The sequence below is a fragment of the Micropterus dolomieu genome, linkage group LG22 (genome assembly GCF_021292245.1).
Source record: "Micropterus dolomieu isolate WLL.071019.BEF.003 ecotype Adirondacks linkage group LG22, ASM2129224v1, whole genome shotgun sequence".
Taxonomy (NCBI): domain Eukaryota; kingdom Metazoa; phylum Chordata; class Actinopteri; order Centrarchiformes; family Centrarchidae; genus Micropterus; species Micropterus dolomieu.
The window spans coordinates 31,421,217-31,437,951 of NC_060171.1; the positions used below are offsets into that span (position 1 = coordinate 31,421,217).

Here is a 16,735-nt window from a genome sequence, read left to right on the forward strand (position 1 = left end):
GCCTCACAATTATACTGCGTAGTGGGCTCTCGAGGGTCCTTTATAGTACATGTGATATCAAAATGCTGTTTAAATTAAGAAACTGATACAGGAAGGAAAGGGGCATGACTTAAAAATCAATGTGGGAGATATTAAAAGAATATTAAGAGGATTCATATTTCCTGGGAGAATTTCATCCAGGGGATCATATTTTCTCCACAAAAGGAAATATGTCACTAAGCAGGATTTAGCTTCTCATTTCCTTTGGTTAGGAGAGAGTGATTAGTGTCAGCCAGAATAGACTGGGACTATGCAAGATGCTCTCAGTTTGTTCAAAATGATATAACCTTAAATTGGAAGTCCAGTTTAGCTGATAAAATGATCATCTGTCCGCACAGAATCTCAGGTCAACTTAAAAAACAATCAAAGTGATTTCTAAGAAAATAGCCTCAAAACATATCAGTACATCACTCTGAAGAAATTCTTCATTCAGCAATTTTCATATCAACCTCAGAGAAACAATGAATATAGAATAAGACAACAGCCTCAAACAGAAAACAATCTATGAATTTATAACTTCTCCTCACTGACCATACAATGTATCCAATTTTCCTAATAAATAATAATAATAATTTGGAATTACTAGTCTATCAACATCAGCCTCAGTTAGAGTGCGTTCAGCATTATGACCGATCCTTCAGTAGTAGTTAGATATCCAGGAAACTGCTGTCCCTCACATGCGTTGTTAGATCGGGAGGATGAGGAAGAGATGAATCAATCTGAGCATGATCTTTTAGAGATGTTACATTTCTGGTTTAAGTTTTTTTGTTGATTGAGATTTAAACTCTGGCCCATGATATTGTCCTGTTAGATACTAGGCCCACAGGTAAAGATTGGTTTAGCTAGTGGCCTCAAATTACATTTAAATTTAAGTTATTAAATTTAAGTAAAGAGAGGAATATTGATGAAATATTCAACATAAATTTGATAGCAATTAAGAGAAAAAAGGGAACACTGTACTAGAATTAGGAAACTGTTTTTATGTCAAGTATGGAGTGGAGGGGGCAAAGCTAGATAGGATTATATAAAGATATGTCGTGTAAATAGGACAGCATTTAAAGGCATTGGTAGGTGTATTTCTTCACTTTAGACAGAGCCAGGCTAGCAGGCTTGGGCAGTTCTTCTTTTTTCACCGGGGTACAGTATATGACAGTATTTGTATAAAAAACAAAAAAAGTAAACGCTGCTGGTGATAGAAGTCCCTGTAGCATGCATGACATCTGCCCTACAATGCTGTGTGCCTCATATGCAATTAGCCTTCTCAGACATGTCTTGCTGGGTTTAAATACTTATGGTCCAAAGAATAATCAAACTAAACCCCAAATACTCCTATACGGGGGCAGAGAAATATTTTCTTTTTTACTTGTCCTGTAACATTCGCTGACCACTTGCAGTCACCATCAAGGAGTGTGTAGTGGGGGTGTGGTCGATCGAAAGTGAGCAAGCAGCAGGTGAATACAGCGGAGCAGAGGAAAAGTTGAGAAGTGAAGTTTAGCAGTAAGTTTCTAAGAGAATAAAGGCTTATACAGGCTTAAGTTAAAGCTCCCTGTGTGAGCTGCTAACCTGCTGCTGGAAAAGGGAAGTTTATCATTTTGTAGGTGATGTCAGGAAGTTTCTATTCTCTCTGTCTCCGTTCCCTTAAACAACTTTCCTGCTGCCTACCAACCTGTTTAGACTGGGACTAGCCGTGTCTGAAAAGTACTTGCTTTAGAGCGGCTGAAAAAAACCCTCATATCCCTATATGTTTTTAGCTGAAAGCTAAGCTATTACCCGATAATGCCTCTTTAATAAGAACGCTGATCCGGCCTGTGCTGTGGTCTCATATTCTCTGTCGGTCACCCTCATGATCTCTGCCTGATTAGGTTCTACTACTAGGAGCAAAGTAAAAGGTGGGGATATTAGATCTTATGGAAATGACGGCTCTCAGTGAGGTGTGTGCATGTTTATGTCATGTTTTGAGGCATGCCATCTCCACAGATGCTTAAAATGTTCTTGGAAATTGTGTTTTCCAGTCATAGTGGATTCTGGTTCTGTTTTGAAACGTGAAGAATGTGGACGTTGCAGAGATTTGTGCAAGTTGGGTAGACAGAGAAAACCTGAGCCTATCATTAAGACACTACTCTCTCACTAGATCTCCGTTAGTGCAGTTTGCACAGCTGAATCATGTGACTTAAGTTTCCTCCTCTGGCACTTTATTAAATCTGAAAGGCTTGAATGACCTAAAATGCACCTTTAAATCATAGAAGGCCAATTTCATACAAACAAACAACTGCTGCTCCACACAATCTAATGTCTGTCAGGTGGAGGAATTAGAGGCCACAGAAGATTCCATCAACAGGCAGCCAGATGGGCAGTTAGGCAGACAGATTAGCATCAGGGGGGTTTGACCTTAGCAGCAGGCGCACTATATTGAAAAGATGGAAGATCTCCTCACGTAGTCTTAGAAAGATGAGAATGTCTTTAGGGGAAAAAGGCAGCACCATCTGTGGAGATGATTGAGATGATGACTAGGCCATGTATTTTTTTTTTTTTTTTTTTTTTTTTATGAACACGTCCCGTATTTCAATCCACTGACAAGTGTGATTTCACCATGCTGTTTGAGTTTGTACAGCACAGCAGTGTTTCCGCACATAATCCAATTATTCTTGGGTGCTAATATCAAAGATTGTTCGACGCTGGATTCTGATTAAAAACTGCCCTCTAATAAGTGTGGAAGAAATATTGTCCCAAAATTGGAAAGCCTGTAATCTATTCATAAACGTAAAACTACACTCAACTCATTTAAGCCATATGGCCTTTATCTGGGTATTAAAATTAAACTTAGTAGATTCAGTTGAAGGGTTGGGTATTGTTTTACAATAACAGTACCAAGACCTGTACCACTGAAGCGATACCGATAGCGGTAGAGTGCTTTGATTTGATACATTGCGTAAAATGCCACCTGTTGAAGCCATAGGAGTTGATTGGTATTTTTATTTTTATTCTTTGAATTAACTTTCATATAAAAATATTGCAAACTTGTATCAGATCTCTCCTCATCCTAATCAGGTGATTACAATAAAGTGCATTCTAAGCCACTAAGCCCCTCTGCTGGCCACTCTTTTCTGTATCATTTATACATACTATACATAATGTCTAATGTGTTTTAAGGTTTAATATGTTTTAAGAAACACTATATTAATATTGGGTTTTGTGTATTAAGTCTTGCGCCACTCTCTCTGTATGGTGATTTTTTCTCTCTGTGTGGTGAGTCTCTCATGATGACCATGCATTGCTGAATGCCTTTGTAGTAATATAAGGTTTGATTATAGAGTAAATAGTGTGAAGGATGCGTGGAGCTAGCAAACACCTGAAAGCCTGCCCATGGTTGTGGAACTACTGAAAACTGGTTTGAGCTGGTCCCGGCCAGAAATTTCCAGAAATTCCCTAAGACTCCCCTAAGGAAAACATCCAGAAGATACCCTGCACATGCAACCAATCACACCAACTACTTCTGATATAAGTAGCCGGAAGATCTGTTCGCTTAATGGCTACTTATCCCACATGCAGCATTTTAGAATAAGAGCGTTATGCCTGCCTGATTTTGCTGACTAGTTCAGATTTTGTTGATTTGTTCAATTGTCCTTGATTTTGGTGTTTCTACATTGGTTAAGTAAACGACATAGTTTACTTAACAACATAGTTTACTTAACATAGCTTACTTAGACAAGTGTTTTTTGTTGGCATACGATCAGGAGTCTGCACAGGGTGCTGCTTGACGTGGCTTCCGTCAAATATAGACGGACAGCATATACTTCGCGGAGCAGAGTGGAGACATGCTTCTGGGACACCCAGCAGCTCTCTGGTGTGAGCACAAGCATTGACTAGAATGGCCGCAATCAGCTCTTTTTTGTTTATCCATCTATGTCTATTACACAGTGAATATTTAACTTTAGCTAAACATATCGAACAGTGATCGCAATATCTAGATCCCCCCCCCCAAAATCATTCAGCCTTAGTATCAAGTACCGATACCCAGCCCTATTCAGTTGTTAATGCTGTATTGTTTTTATGGTCTTAACATACAACTGTCTATTTTCACACCCAGTGGAAAAGGAGCACCATTAGCGTTCATTTGGAGTCATGTTTCTGGCCATCTGATAAATGGAAGTCCAATAATCACTCTTCTTTTGGTCCCCACCAATTTCGGACTTCATTATGACCTTGTGTCATTTGAAAAACTGTTAACATAAAAACATTTATTGGTGCACCCTTAACTTACAGTTAGATTTTGAAGTAGTAAGGAGCCTGGATGATCTAGCACGGTAAAGCCCGCCCTGCAGAGCTGAATATTACGAGGTGAAATCCAAGTCAAGCCACAAAAAAAAAAAAAAAAGAAAAGTGGATCCAGTTTAAGGGTGTCATGGCGGCTCAGTTGACTCAAGGGCCAAGCATCCAACTGTGACATCCTGGGTACAAATCAATGTCTCTCTCCCTCTCTGATCCTCTCTGTTCCAGTACTAAACTCTGACCTTAAAATGAAATTGCATCAAACTATTTTCGCAATCAAAATTCAATATCTACATTTTCACTACATCATGTATTGGTAGTAAGTGTTTGTTTCTTTATGCTTATGTGCTGTTACATTTGAAACACAGCTGTGTGGGGGTTTAATATTTAAAAATACGGGCAGCAGTCAAAAGACTGGCCTGATGTGATCCTACACTTTAAAATATTGAATCCAGAGCTTATAAAAAGGTTAAAAGCCCAAAAATGTTACTTAAAGGAGAAAATCTGTTTTGAAAGTTTTTGGAATCCTTTTGTCACTGTAAACCACACCAAAACATTTCAATCAGGAGAGCCTTGACTGAGTGAAAACAATAATTTACTGACATGTGATATATCGAATATAACATGCTTTATAAAAGGCATTGAATGCAAGTTTCTCAAATAATTGCTTTAAAGAGGATTCAGGAAATTGTGCAGTGTTTATCCGGTCTATTAAGGAGAAAAAGAAAACAAAGATGAGGCAGAGGAGCGCAAGTGTTTCCTCTAGGCACAAAGCCAAACATTAAAGCAACAGCAGTTCATTACTGAGTTTAAGCAATGCAGTTTTCTAACCTGGTATAAAACACAGTGTGCAGTGGAGACCGAAAGAGTTCAGGGAATATTACAGCTTTTGTGCTCAAACCACACACACACACTACAGAATCAAAAAGACACCCTGCTGTTCACATCTCATAGGCAGCCAGGGGGAAGTATGGAAGTGTGTGTGTGTGTGTGTGTGTGTGTGTGTGTGTGTGTGTGTGTGTGTGTGTGTGTGTGTGTGTGTGTTTCTTAGTTCAGCAGGCAGGATTTTTCTCCCTGAAGACATAGCACACTGATCGACTCCTTTCTCCTGTTGCTGCTTCAAACACACACCCACGTACACACACACACACACACACACACACACACACACACACACACGCATCATTGCACTGCAGGTGTGGACTCATGAGTAATCATACTGTACACACACACACACACACACACACACAGACCACTTTTACGTGCTCCCCAAGTATTTTGAGACATTAATATGGTCAAAAGGTTGGAACACAATATTGTTTACTCAGATTTGGAGGGTGAGAGTGTGAGAGGGAAAGAGGGAGAGGCTTATTGTTCTGTAATCTGCTCCTGGGATCCTTGGGGAAGTGGAATTGCAACACCTGATTATCTCCGAGCCCGAGCATCAACAAGAAAGGTAATTCTCCAGAGGCAGATTGAAACTCTTTCTCCCACTCAGTTTCTTTCAATTTCTCCCTTTTTCCTTTTTATCTTCTTTCTCCATCACTCTGCGCGCACACACACACACACACACACACACACCTGTGTATACCGCCCCTGTCTCCCCGCATTCCTGTTTCCCTCAATCGGTTCATCCTCCCTCGCGTCTTTCTCTCTTCTTCTCCTTCCTCTTCTCTTTCATCATTGTGTCTGAAAGGCCCAGTGGTTTTGACGATGATTGCTGAGGAGAATTTTCCATCACTGAAATAATTCTGCAATCTCCGCTGCCATTTCATTCCCTCAGACTGCTGCAGGTTACCATCAGAGGAAACAGGCAGAATCACTCTCAACAGGTTCTCATGCTTGTTTCATATGTGAATTACTGCTTTGTAAAGTAGCCGCTAACTCCAAGTAAGCAAACCTATTCAGTGTTGTGCTATGACCTATTCTGTGCTATTCACCTTAAGGAGAATTCAATTTCACTTCACCTCGGATACAGTCTGCCTCTCACACGAGGCCGCACCTCATCCCTCGGAACGTTGCAGCAATTCCAAATCCATGTGTGCAGAGAGATTGCATTTTATCCCTTTAAGTGACTGACAGCTAGCCAGGCTGAAATGGGCTAGCAGCACAGAGCGGGACTGCTGCAGCAACAATAGCCTTTACATAACCGCACCTCGCTTCATTTCACTTCCATTACATTCCCACTGTTCAAGAGAGCATTTTTCTGAAAAGTCGCAACAATCTGTACACTTAAACAGTTTGCTAAGATCATTCAGAATTCAGCTGTGGGAAGGATTGAAATGTTTCTACTGCAGAATCAGGCACATTCAGAACTTGTTCCCTGTATGCATGTTTTGAAACCATTATACACGATAACGAGATGCAACACAGTCTTAGACATTTTTATTTTAGTAATATAGTCATGCCAGTAAGTAATGAACAAGCCAACTTTAACAAGAATGAATGGCTGTTACAGCTCCCGAACCTGTTAATAATGGTAAACTTTGTGAACCACAGGTTCATCTGCAAAATAAATGCATCTCATTTCAATCTGTGGGAGTGGTATCCTTGAGTCTTGTGTCTATGTATAGTAAAGCTGGGGATACAAAAAAAACAGTGGCTTAAATGGGGTGTGCGCTGGAAGCTGCAGTGAATCCGTAAGCACGCAGTAAACTCACTATCAACGCACCCTATTTTTCCAGTGATAATGCTAACATTACATTGTGAAGAACCATCTGTGTTGAAATCATACAAATCCTGCTCTCTGTGAGCTCCCACACACACACACACACACACACACACACACACACACGTCAGCAGAGCAGAGAGGCTGTGGGGGACATTATTCAAGATGATGACAACTTCGCTTGTTACTGTAAGTAAGTGCAATAAAACCTTTGCTTGTAAAAGGCCAACACTTCAATACACCTGCTCAACAAGCATTAACACGTACAAAAGATGTAGAAAGCATATCTAGTATATAGAGAGTAGGGCTGTACATATAGATTATTTTTCAAGTCGATTAATCTAACGCCTAATTTTGTTTATTCTAAAGAAAGAAAAGTTGCCTATTACTCGATTAACATACCAATTTATCTAGATTTTATTCAGTCATGCTGATGAAGCACATTAGAATAATGACAATAACAGCAAATCTTAAAATGAATCAAATTTCAACGTCACTGATGTGTTGTGATAATAACAGACATTAATTAGGATACTTTACTTAAAACTTTAAATGTTTCTGACATGGATTCATTTCAATATTAAGCAATGCAGTATGATAATCAAATGTATTTCTGCATCAGTGAACACCTGAAGGGACTCACAGACTGTCTGTAATCAGATTCAGCTGTTTTCTCGCTCATACGTGGCCGTTAAATAAACAGAAAATATGAAACAGCCGATCGTTACATGACTCGCGGTGTAACGTTACGTTACCATGACAGCAGCAGGGCAGAAATTACTTTTAACATGAAGGCAATGAAGAAATACTACGTGTCCTCGTGCTGATGGTGTGCCGTGCTTGTGTGGCGACAGAAGGTAAACACGATTTGCGGTGCTGCCGTCTAGAAAAAGTGCTGCGGGATACTTTCGTTTCACGTATTCGTGGACAGCAGTTGTGCTGCAGTGAAGCTGTTTCCAGTTCACAGAGCTCACAGAGCAGCGCGTTGTTGAGTGTCTGTCTGAAATACTCCAAACTTTAGGTCTTGTAGCTGGAGCTTGTCCGGGAGAATCCCACACCGGATGCAGCGATGCACGTAATCGACATTAAGTCAACGAATCGCTATTGTAAACAATACTGTTGCTGCTCTTGAAACATTTAAAATACTTAATTCTAATCCTGTTCTGAATTTATTAATTTTTATATATATATATATTTTTTTACAGGTAAGTAGTATCTACAAAATCTCGAGTTTAATACTGCAATTTATCAAAAAATACATTTTATTGGAGACCCACTCAAATGACCACATGTGGGTCCTGGGGACTCACCACACTGAAAACCTATCAACATCAGTAAAGCTGCTGAGAAAAAAAATTCACAAGTGATGGTGGTGGTTCGTTTTTTTCAAACATTGGTGGCGTCTTTGACATATCTAGTCAAGTTAATGCACCGTTAATCTTGATTATTAGATGATTCATGTGTTTATTGTTGTTGTTGGAAAGGAGAAGAGAGGATAGTATGAGAACACGTTTTTGAAAGCTGAATAATCAGTGTAAAATCACTAACAATTTGTTTATTAAAAAAAATCTGTGAATGTAATTGTCTAGTGACCACATGCCCCTCCGCCCCCGTTTTTGTGGAGTTGATCCTTATTAGGATTAAAATTTGCAGGTGTGCAAATGGTTAAATTTTTTTTTACTCCAGACAATATAAATAAAACTGACTGGGCCTGACTATAGAGGCCTGAATGCTGCAAATGGAAAATGAATGGGAATTCTGGCAAAGCTCCATGACTTGATCTCAATGTCCTTTTTACACAGGAAGCATTGAGGCGGTCTAATATGCCAGTATAATTACCATAATATATTGAACATAACCAGCTATGCTAATGAGATCATTCATTTAGTTAATTAATGCACTAATTAGAAAATGTTTTGATGGCTGCACATAACTCATTGACAGTATTTAGTTGAGCTCCTGAAAAGTACTAAGGAGTTGCTACATTTAAATGGAAATGAGTTTCCTCAGTAAGAGCTGACAAAGAAATCCATGTGGGTGAAAACAACATACAGACATGTGATCAGAACAAAACAGTTTGTTCAGGGACATGCTTCTCTCTAGAAAGGTTTGGGTATAGTGAGTCCAGACATACTGTAAAAAAGGCTGAACTGAAAGAGTTCCCTGGCCTCGCTGTCCCAGCAGTCTGCCATTTGTCTGGTTGAGAAGCAGCTGCTTTGTAGCACCGAAAGCTCTCCACACAGGAACAGAAAAGCCTGAGGGCACAAAGCACTTCACTGGAGAACAGCGAGAGAGTCAAGACCTGGGAGTTGGGAGTTGGGAGATCCACTAAACACAGGTTACCTGAAATCCCTCACACAAATGCATGATTACACATAGTAACAGAATATAATGTTGAGAATTACCAGTGGTCAGTGTTGGGGTAGTTACTCAAAAAAGGTAATATATTAATGTATATATTACACATAATATGTTACACATTACTAGTTACTTTTTTTTAAAAGTAATGCCTTACTTTACTAGATTACTTACTGCTGAAAGTAACTAGTTACACTACTTTTGGATTACTGCGTAACATCACCTGTGATGCACAATAACTGCCAAATATTTATGCCCAGATCAACACAAATCCTTATTATAATGAGAACATCCACATGATCTCTATTTTATGCTCTTTAATATTACACAGCTGACAACAAATTTTGTCAAGAGAAGAACAAGGCTACAGTACAGTACTTTAATGCTTAGAACTTTAATTGGCATTTCATTGGAAACATTTTTTAAATAATGAATTTCATTACAATACAACATAACTTAAAACAGGTTGTCCTTCCAACCATCTAGTGCAAATATTAATTTGTTGAAAGTTATTAATTTGATTTCAAAGGAAAAACTTAGCATCTGTAATGTACTTTGAACTGTGCAGTTAACAGGCCAAACCCACGCAACAAACTTACTGTAGCTCACTTGCCAAACTATGGCTTTAAAGTAGATTTTTCCCTCTTACTGGACATGCTACTTCCACCCCTTGAAAGACGTCTTTAGTAGCTCTGCCATTTCTGCATCCTCATGAACTGGTGCTAAAGTCAAAAGTGAGGTCAGAAAAGTGTTACGAAAACACACACAAAAAGGGACGTTTGATTTATTTTTCTCTCCTCCTATTATGCGGATAGTTGAAGAACCAGTACGCAAGCAACGATTTTGTTATTAGTAACTGTAATGTGATTAAGTTATAATGTGAAGTTATCAACATTAATGTGTTACATTACTACATAACAGACAAAAGTAATCTGATTACAGTACGCATTACTTTGTAACGCGTTACCCCCCAACACTGCCAGTGGTACATTATATATGTCAGAATGAATGGCCAAATAATATTTACGACAGAACATACATGAGTACAATACATGTTTCATGATGAAGGAATTCAACTTTAATTAACAAATCGTTTTTTGGCCTTTAACATGATCAAAAACTGTCATAGTGGAGATGGAATGAGACCTACAGATTACCTGTAGGAACATGAGACCTGCAAGAAGATAATTACTAGGGCTGATTAATCGATAAATATTGGAAAACCAATCAAGTCAGAGATACATCACCACTGATCCGACCCAAATGCTGCATGATATTCAGAATAAAATCAATATGGCTGTAAACAAACCAAACAATCCCATCTCCTGTTAGCTCGCTATGTTCTTGGTCCCGTACCTGCTTAATGGATATTGAGAAATGTTGGACAACCGTGTACAACGCTGCATGAAATCTTTACACTACATGTGCAGTCTTCAAGACACGTAACTGCCAGAGACACCACTAGTCCTGCCAATTTAAGAAGGCAACGGATGTGTTGACAGCAAAGTTAAGAGGAGCACAAAGCAAGTTAGCATTAGCAGCAAATGCTATTTCCAACTGGCCACAACTCCTCCCGGTTACTGAAGTTATGTGCTGTTTCACTTACAGCATTATAGAAAATACTCAAGAACGACCCAGCAACTGAGGTCAACAATACAGTCAGCAAACGGATTAGAGCACATTGTGATCAAATTGCACGTGTGAGCTCATGTATATGTATAACATGTAAAACATTTGACAGGGGCCGTTGTTGAACAGCATAATGTTGCTTGAAACACTGGCGGTGAGCACTTACAGTAATGTTAGTGATGTCCGAGTGTGCTATCTAGTAAGTATGCTTACAATTTATAGCTAGCGGCTAAACGTCTGTCTATGAAACATTTTGCTGACTTTGCTTGTGTCAACAACTTGCTAATACAGGCCAGCATAAGCAAGCACAACAACACAAGACATAGCAAACCAGCTAGAAAGTTTTCACTGACTAGTCCAACAGCAAGGCCAGCTTGGCATCGGTCTTGCGTCATTTCAGCTCTTTTAGCTAACACCAACATGTAAAAGTACTTTTTGCTTCTTCTTATAGCTTGCTTGCTGAAGAGTCGTCATGTTGGTGCTGTAAAGCATTATGCTGTCGTCATGATAAATGTCCTGCCCGGGATTCCAATGTTATGTAGTGCAGTAGCTGGCACAGCAGGCACTGCGAGCCCCGAGTGGCAATGCCAGAGATGCCATTCACCCTATTACAAGTCAGTGTACCATCAAAATGATTTTGAAGATGTTATTTTAAGAGAAAATTAGGCTACTACGTAATGTTGCTTTAAGTTCAAACAGCAATGAAATCCTCCACATCAAGAAAGCTGCTACAAAAATGGCCAACATAAAGTATTCAGCTTTTGATGTGGACAAAAAATAAAATCGGGTCACAGTGTTTCACTTTTAAAATACAAAAAAGTAGTCACAGCAGTTTGACTTTATAGGACAGAGCTGATAAGAGATGAAGTGCTGTGTCCTCTTCTGAATTAATTTAAAATCTGCAGAGCATCATCCTGTCCTCTCCCCTGGAAAAATCCACAACCTCCTCCAATAGGCTCAGGCCCAAGCCATTATAAAGATATAAGCAGTACATTGAAAGATTTGGATGTAGGATATCCTTCAGGCCAAAGGCACTCAACAATCAAACGCTTCTTTGAAACTTGACGGTACAGAGAGGCTGGGAGGATCTGAAGGGAGGGAGTGGTAGCTGAACAGCCTTTGGGTGACTGCATGCTGCTGCAGGCCTTAGATGGCAAAGAGCAACAGTAGGTGGCAAACTCACACATCTTGGATAATCTTCCCTGAGCAAAAGGCTGTGTTCAGTCTGAAAAAAAAACAACTTTTGCATTTGTGCCATGTAGTGCAGAGCTCTGAATCTTACAGCTTTTCTCTTTTGGGGGAGATTATCCCACACAAAAGTGGTGTAGAGCTGCAGTGGCACAGCACTGTGGGATGAGCTCAGGTGCTGCTTCAGATTTTTCTTTGAATATTAAAAAAAATAATCAGTGTGATTCAAATCTGTGTCAGGGCCAGCGGTTCATTGTTTGCTAACGTTCATTTTGAGTCCTACAAGGTTTCCACATCATCTCCACCGCAGTGAACGCGGTTCACAGTGAATTTATGTCAGCAGTAACTAATAAACAGAGAGGTAAATGGGCATATCATTATATCACAACAATAAAAATGAGAGTAATGCAAACAGATCGTACATAAATTCTTCTAGGTACACTTGCACAAAGTCAGGGATTTTATAGTCAGGTGTATGATTGAACAAATATACCAATTTGTTGATCATCAATTCAGTTATGTAGGTTCAAGTGGATTAGACACAGACCTTTGCTGTGGGAAACCTGGGTTTGAATCCCACCACGACATCCACTGCTGTGTTCCTGAGCAAGACAATTGAGGTGGCGACCACTGACATATGTACCGTGCTTGAAGTGGGCTGTACACACCTCTAGTGTTGTAGTCAAGACCGCCCAAACCGAGACCAAGTCAAGACCAAGACAAGACCAAGACTTTTAGGGGCTGAGACCAAGTCGAGACCAAGACCGAGGAAGGGCGAGACCGAGACAAGACCAAGACTTTTAGGGGCTGAGACCAAGTCGAGACCAAGACCGAGGAAGGGCGAGACCGAGACAAGACCAAGACTTTTAGGGGCTGAGACCAAGTCGAGACCAAGACAAGACCAAGACAAGACAAAGACCAGTTCCCCACATTACATGACACACAGTAAAATGTTAAACGTGATCATAGGTACTTCTCAAATTGATCTGAAAGCTCCACATTCCCATAAAATGCCCACATACAAACACTTAGAGCTGAAATCAACGTAAGCATCTTTATTTAACACTCCTTTTCCATGCTTACCATCGCGGGGAGGGGTCGTTTCCGGTAACAACACATTTTTAATTAGGGTTATTGGTTGCATTTGAAGCAATATGTTTTACATCCAATCAAAGTTAGGATGTTAACAAATAAATCACCGAGTACAAATGCAATCAAGTCCAAGACAAGACCATCAATATGTGGTCTTAAGACCGGTCTCAAGACCGATCTAGAGTACTACAACACTACACACCTTGACATTTACTCTTTGGCGTACCGGGACTTTTTCTTGCGTACTGGGACTTCTCCCAAGCTGCAGGTACTGTCCACTACACTCTCCATATCAGGTTCTATGGGCGCTACGTGACGCTCACCTGTTCCTGTTCTCCCTGCCAGCTAAACTCTGTCGGCAGAGAGAGACGAGGGAGCAGAGAAGCTCGGGTGCCTTTCAAGCAGCCGTGTGCTGAAAGTAGTTTGTCAATGTCAGTTTTCGTGAACATTTGTGAAATATTTAAACATTTTGACAGATAGGTGTCATTTACACTCATTTACACTGGGACAGAATGTCTCCATCACGTTTTAAAAGCTTTAACAATAATGTTCTGAAAAACAACTTGCAACAAGAAATGTTAAATATATAGAAATATAGAAGAAACAAATGTGCATTGGCCAAAACAGTAACTTAAGCTAAAACAATAAGCTTCTGATTACAGCATTACATTCTGTTTATATTTTTATTACTGGCACCTATTTTTTACCACTTGAAGCACTGCATATATAGCAATTGTAAGTTGCTTTGGTTAAAAAGCATTAGCTAAATGACTTATAATTAATTATTCTGCATCTCCCAGGCAGACAGGGGTTTGCAGATGTGATGTCCAAGCTGTTTTGAAGAAGCACAAAGAAACGGGCAACGCTGTGGACCGTGGACGGCTAAAGAAAACTTACTGCAGCAGATGAAAGACACGTCATGCTTACTTCCCTTCGCAATCAGAAGATGTCAAGAAATGCCATGAGCTCAGAGCTGCAGAAAACAGTGATAAAAGGCCAAGCAGCTCAACTATGCACAAAAACACAGGAACTGGGATGCATAAAAATGGCAGCAGGTGCTCTGGACTGATCAGTCAAAATTTGAAATTTTTGGATGTAGCAAAGGGCAGGTTGTTCGTATGAGTTCCTTTTCAGTTTTGTCTCAGGTTCATGTCCAACCAGACACCTTGTCATTCTCTATCTAACACTCCCCTCATTTTCTATTCTCTATTAGGAGTCTGCTGTTACTGCTTCACCAGCCAAGTAGGCTCCCAAGTGACAGAGAACCAAATCTGAACAACTTGGAAACACTACTTAACTCATCACAACACTACTTCATTCATCACCTGTGCCAAAACATGCTGGTGAAATGAAGTCGGCTACAGTTACTGAAGGTTTCTTTTTACTTTGATCTCTCTATTGTCAGCTCTATAAAAAAAAAAACAGTTGTTCTATATGAGAGAGAGGAGAGGAGCTGAACAAAATGTTGATACACTCATCTGGGTTGCCTTCATTGATTAAAGGTGCATTCACAGCAATAAAGGTTTCGGAACAGCAGCGAGAGATTTGCATAATTATGGGCTAGTGCATTAATAAGCCGTCAATTTACATAGGATTTATAATTATTGTTTTACTACCATTATTATGAAAAGCACTTTAATTTAACTTTAATCTGTTATTTGCTAGATTGATAGAACTGTAGATAAATGAGGGGAGGTTTTTGTAACTTTTAAAACTGATCATCTGATTGCTTGTATTTCAGCAACATTACCATGCTCCCAGATCTCAGCAATAACCTTTATTCAATGTACAATGTAATCATAAACAGATTGGAACAATGGCAAAAACTATTAAAACAAGATCCAAGTTGTAATAAACTGGAATCATCTTTAAAGAGCATGTTTCTCAAAATGCAAGAGCAGAGAGCATTATTATATGCAACAAAAAACAAGAAGGCCTAAAAGCTTTAGAATATTCATCTTCCAGCTTTAAAAAGAAAAAAAAAACAAAAAACAAACACTCTCCCTTTTCACCTTGCTGCAGTGATGTCGAAGTGTACACTGTGACATCACTGTAGTATCGTTACAGGTGCAACAGCGTGCACCTGAGGTGAGACAGACTTTTAGCTATAGAAGAGTGAGAGTGAAACACAAGTTACTTTTAAGATGAGTTGATAGAAACAATATTCATAGTATACAGTATCTAGTCTTGATAATGGTGAAAATGTAAGATAAATAATGATTTTTTTTTTATTTTTATTTGTATATACTGTATTCTCACTTGTATGTAATTTTGGGTAGAGCTGATACACCAGACATCAACAATTAGTCCAATCTCACAAAGTGGCTATGTGATCAACAAAGTCCAGGTCGTCTCTACAGGGCGACAAGAGCCTGTGCTAGTGAAGAAAACCCTCAGGGCAGAGATTAGTCCCGGTTTGTATCTGTACAACTGTGAGCAACAGCAGATTATGGACTAGATATCCAAATGATGTAGGTATTTTTCCCATGACCTCGATGAGAACCTTTTTGCACCAGGAAGTGTCCCTGCGTGTGACCTGAAGCTATTTAACTGGAGGGAAACTGCTGTATATCCTCCTGGTGTCTGCACGCTTTATATGACTGAGAGCCATCATGACAGGGGACCTGAGGTAACAGTGAGTCAAACAGACAGATTCATCCGCTAGTAATTTTGGCGTTCCGACAAGACACCGTCTCTCTCAACCATGGCTGCCTTGTGACTGGCATGCGAGAAGCAGTGTATCACAACAAATCAATCCGTCCACTATCACTCCAGCAGAGCCACATAACAAAAGTATCAGAAAGTTGTGTCCACACTCCTACAGATGAGTCTACACAAAGCCTGAGGGGACTGAAGAGCAGACTTCTGCTGCTGGTCTACAGACACTGAATGTCAATGACAAATATGTACAATGTGACAATGTCGTGCAAATTCTGTGTATGTACAACGAGAGAAAAAAGCATTCACACTCTTTTTTTCAGACTTCAAAGTTGTGGTTTGATGCTTTTCTTTGTCTTCCGCATATAATCATCAACTTAATACGTTTAGGTTTTGGACGTTTGGTCAGATTGAACGAGCAACGTGAGGACAATAATAGTTTGTTGCAGCCATACGGGTGATAATTACACACAGCTGTGGATATTTATAGTATAGCCTAACCAATCCAGTACATTAGCCAGACTGATAGTATCTGCAGATATTGGATTATTGTAGACATATTGGCATGGCGTATATGTTGGCCAATAAGTAGCAAGAAATTGCATTACAAAACATGCCAAAGATACAGTGGATACGGAAAGTATTCAGACCCCTTTAAATTTTTCACTCTTTGTTTCATTGCAGCCATTTTCCAAAAATCTAAAAAGTTCATTTTATTTCTCAGTAATGTACACTCAGCACCCCATCTTGACAGAAAAAAACAGAAATGTAGAAATTTTTGCAAATTTATTAAAAAAGAAAAACTGAAATATCACATGGTCATAAGTATTCAGA

General features: G+C 39.5%; 1 protein-coding gene and 1 long non-coding RNA gene across 7 annotated transcripts in view; one reads left to right on the plus strand and one right to left on the minus strand.

The window, feature by feature from the left end:
• Positions 1 to 16,735, minus strand: part of galnt18a (UDP-N-acetyl-alpha-D-galactosamine:polypeptide N-acetylgalactosaminyltransferase 18a) — a 172,106-nt gene that overhangs the window by 140,253 nt on the left and 15,118 nt on the right. The window lies entirely within an intron of this gene.
• On the plus strand, positions 7,779 to 15,064 carry LOC123962155. The gene is made up of 3 exons (XR_006822877.1): positions 7,779 to 7,833; positions 14,044 to 14,298; positions 14,457 to 15,064. It is a non-coding gene; the product is annotated as an uncharacterized LOC123962155 (long non-coding RNA).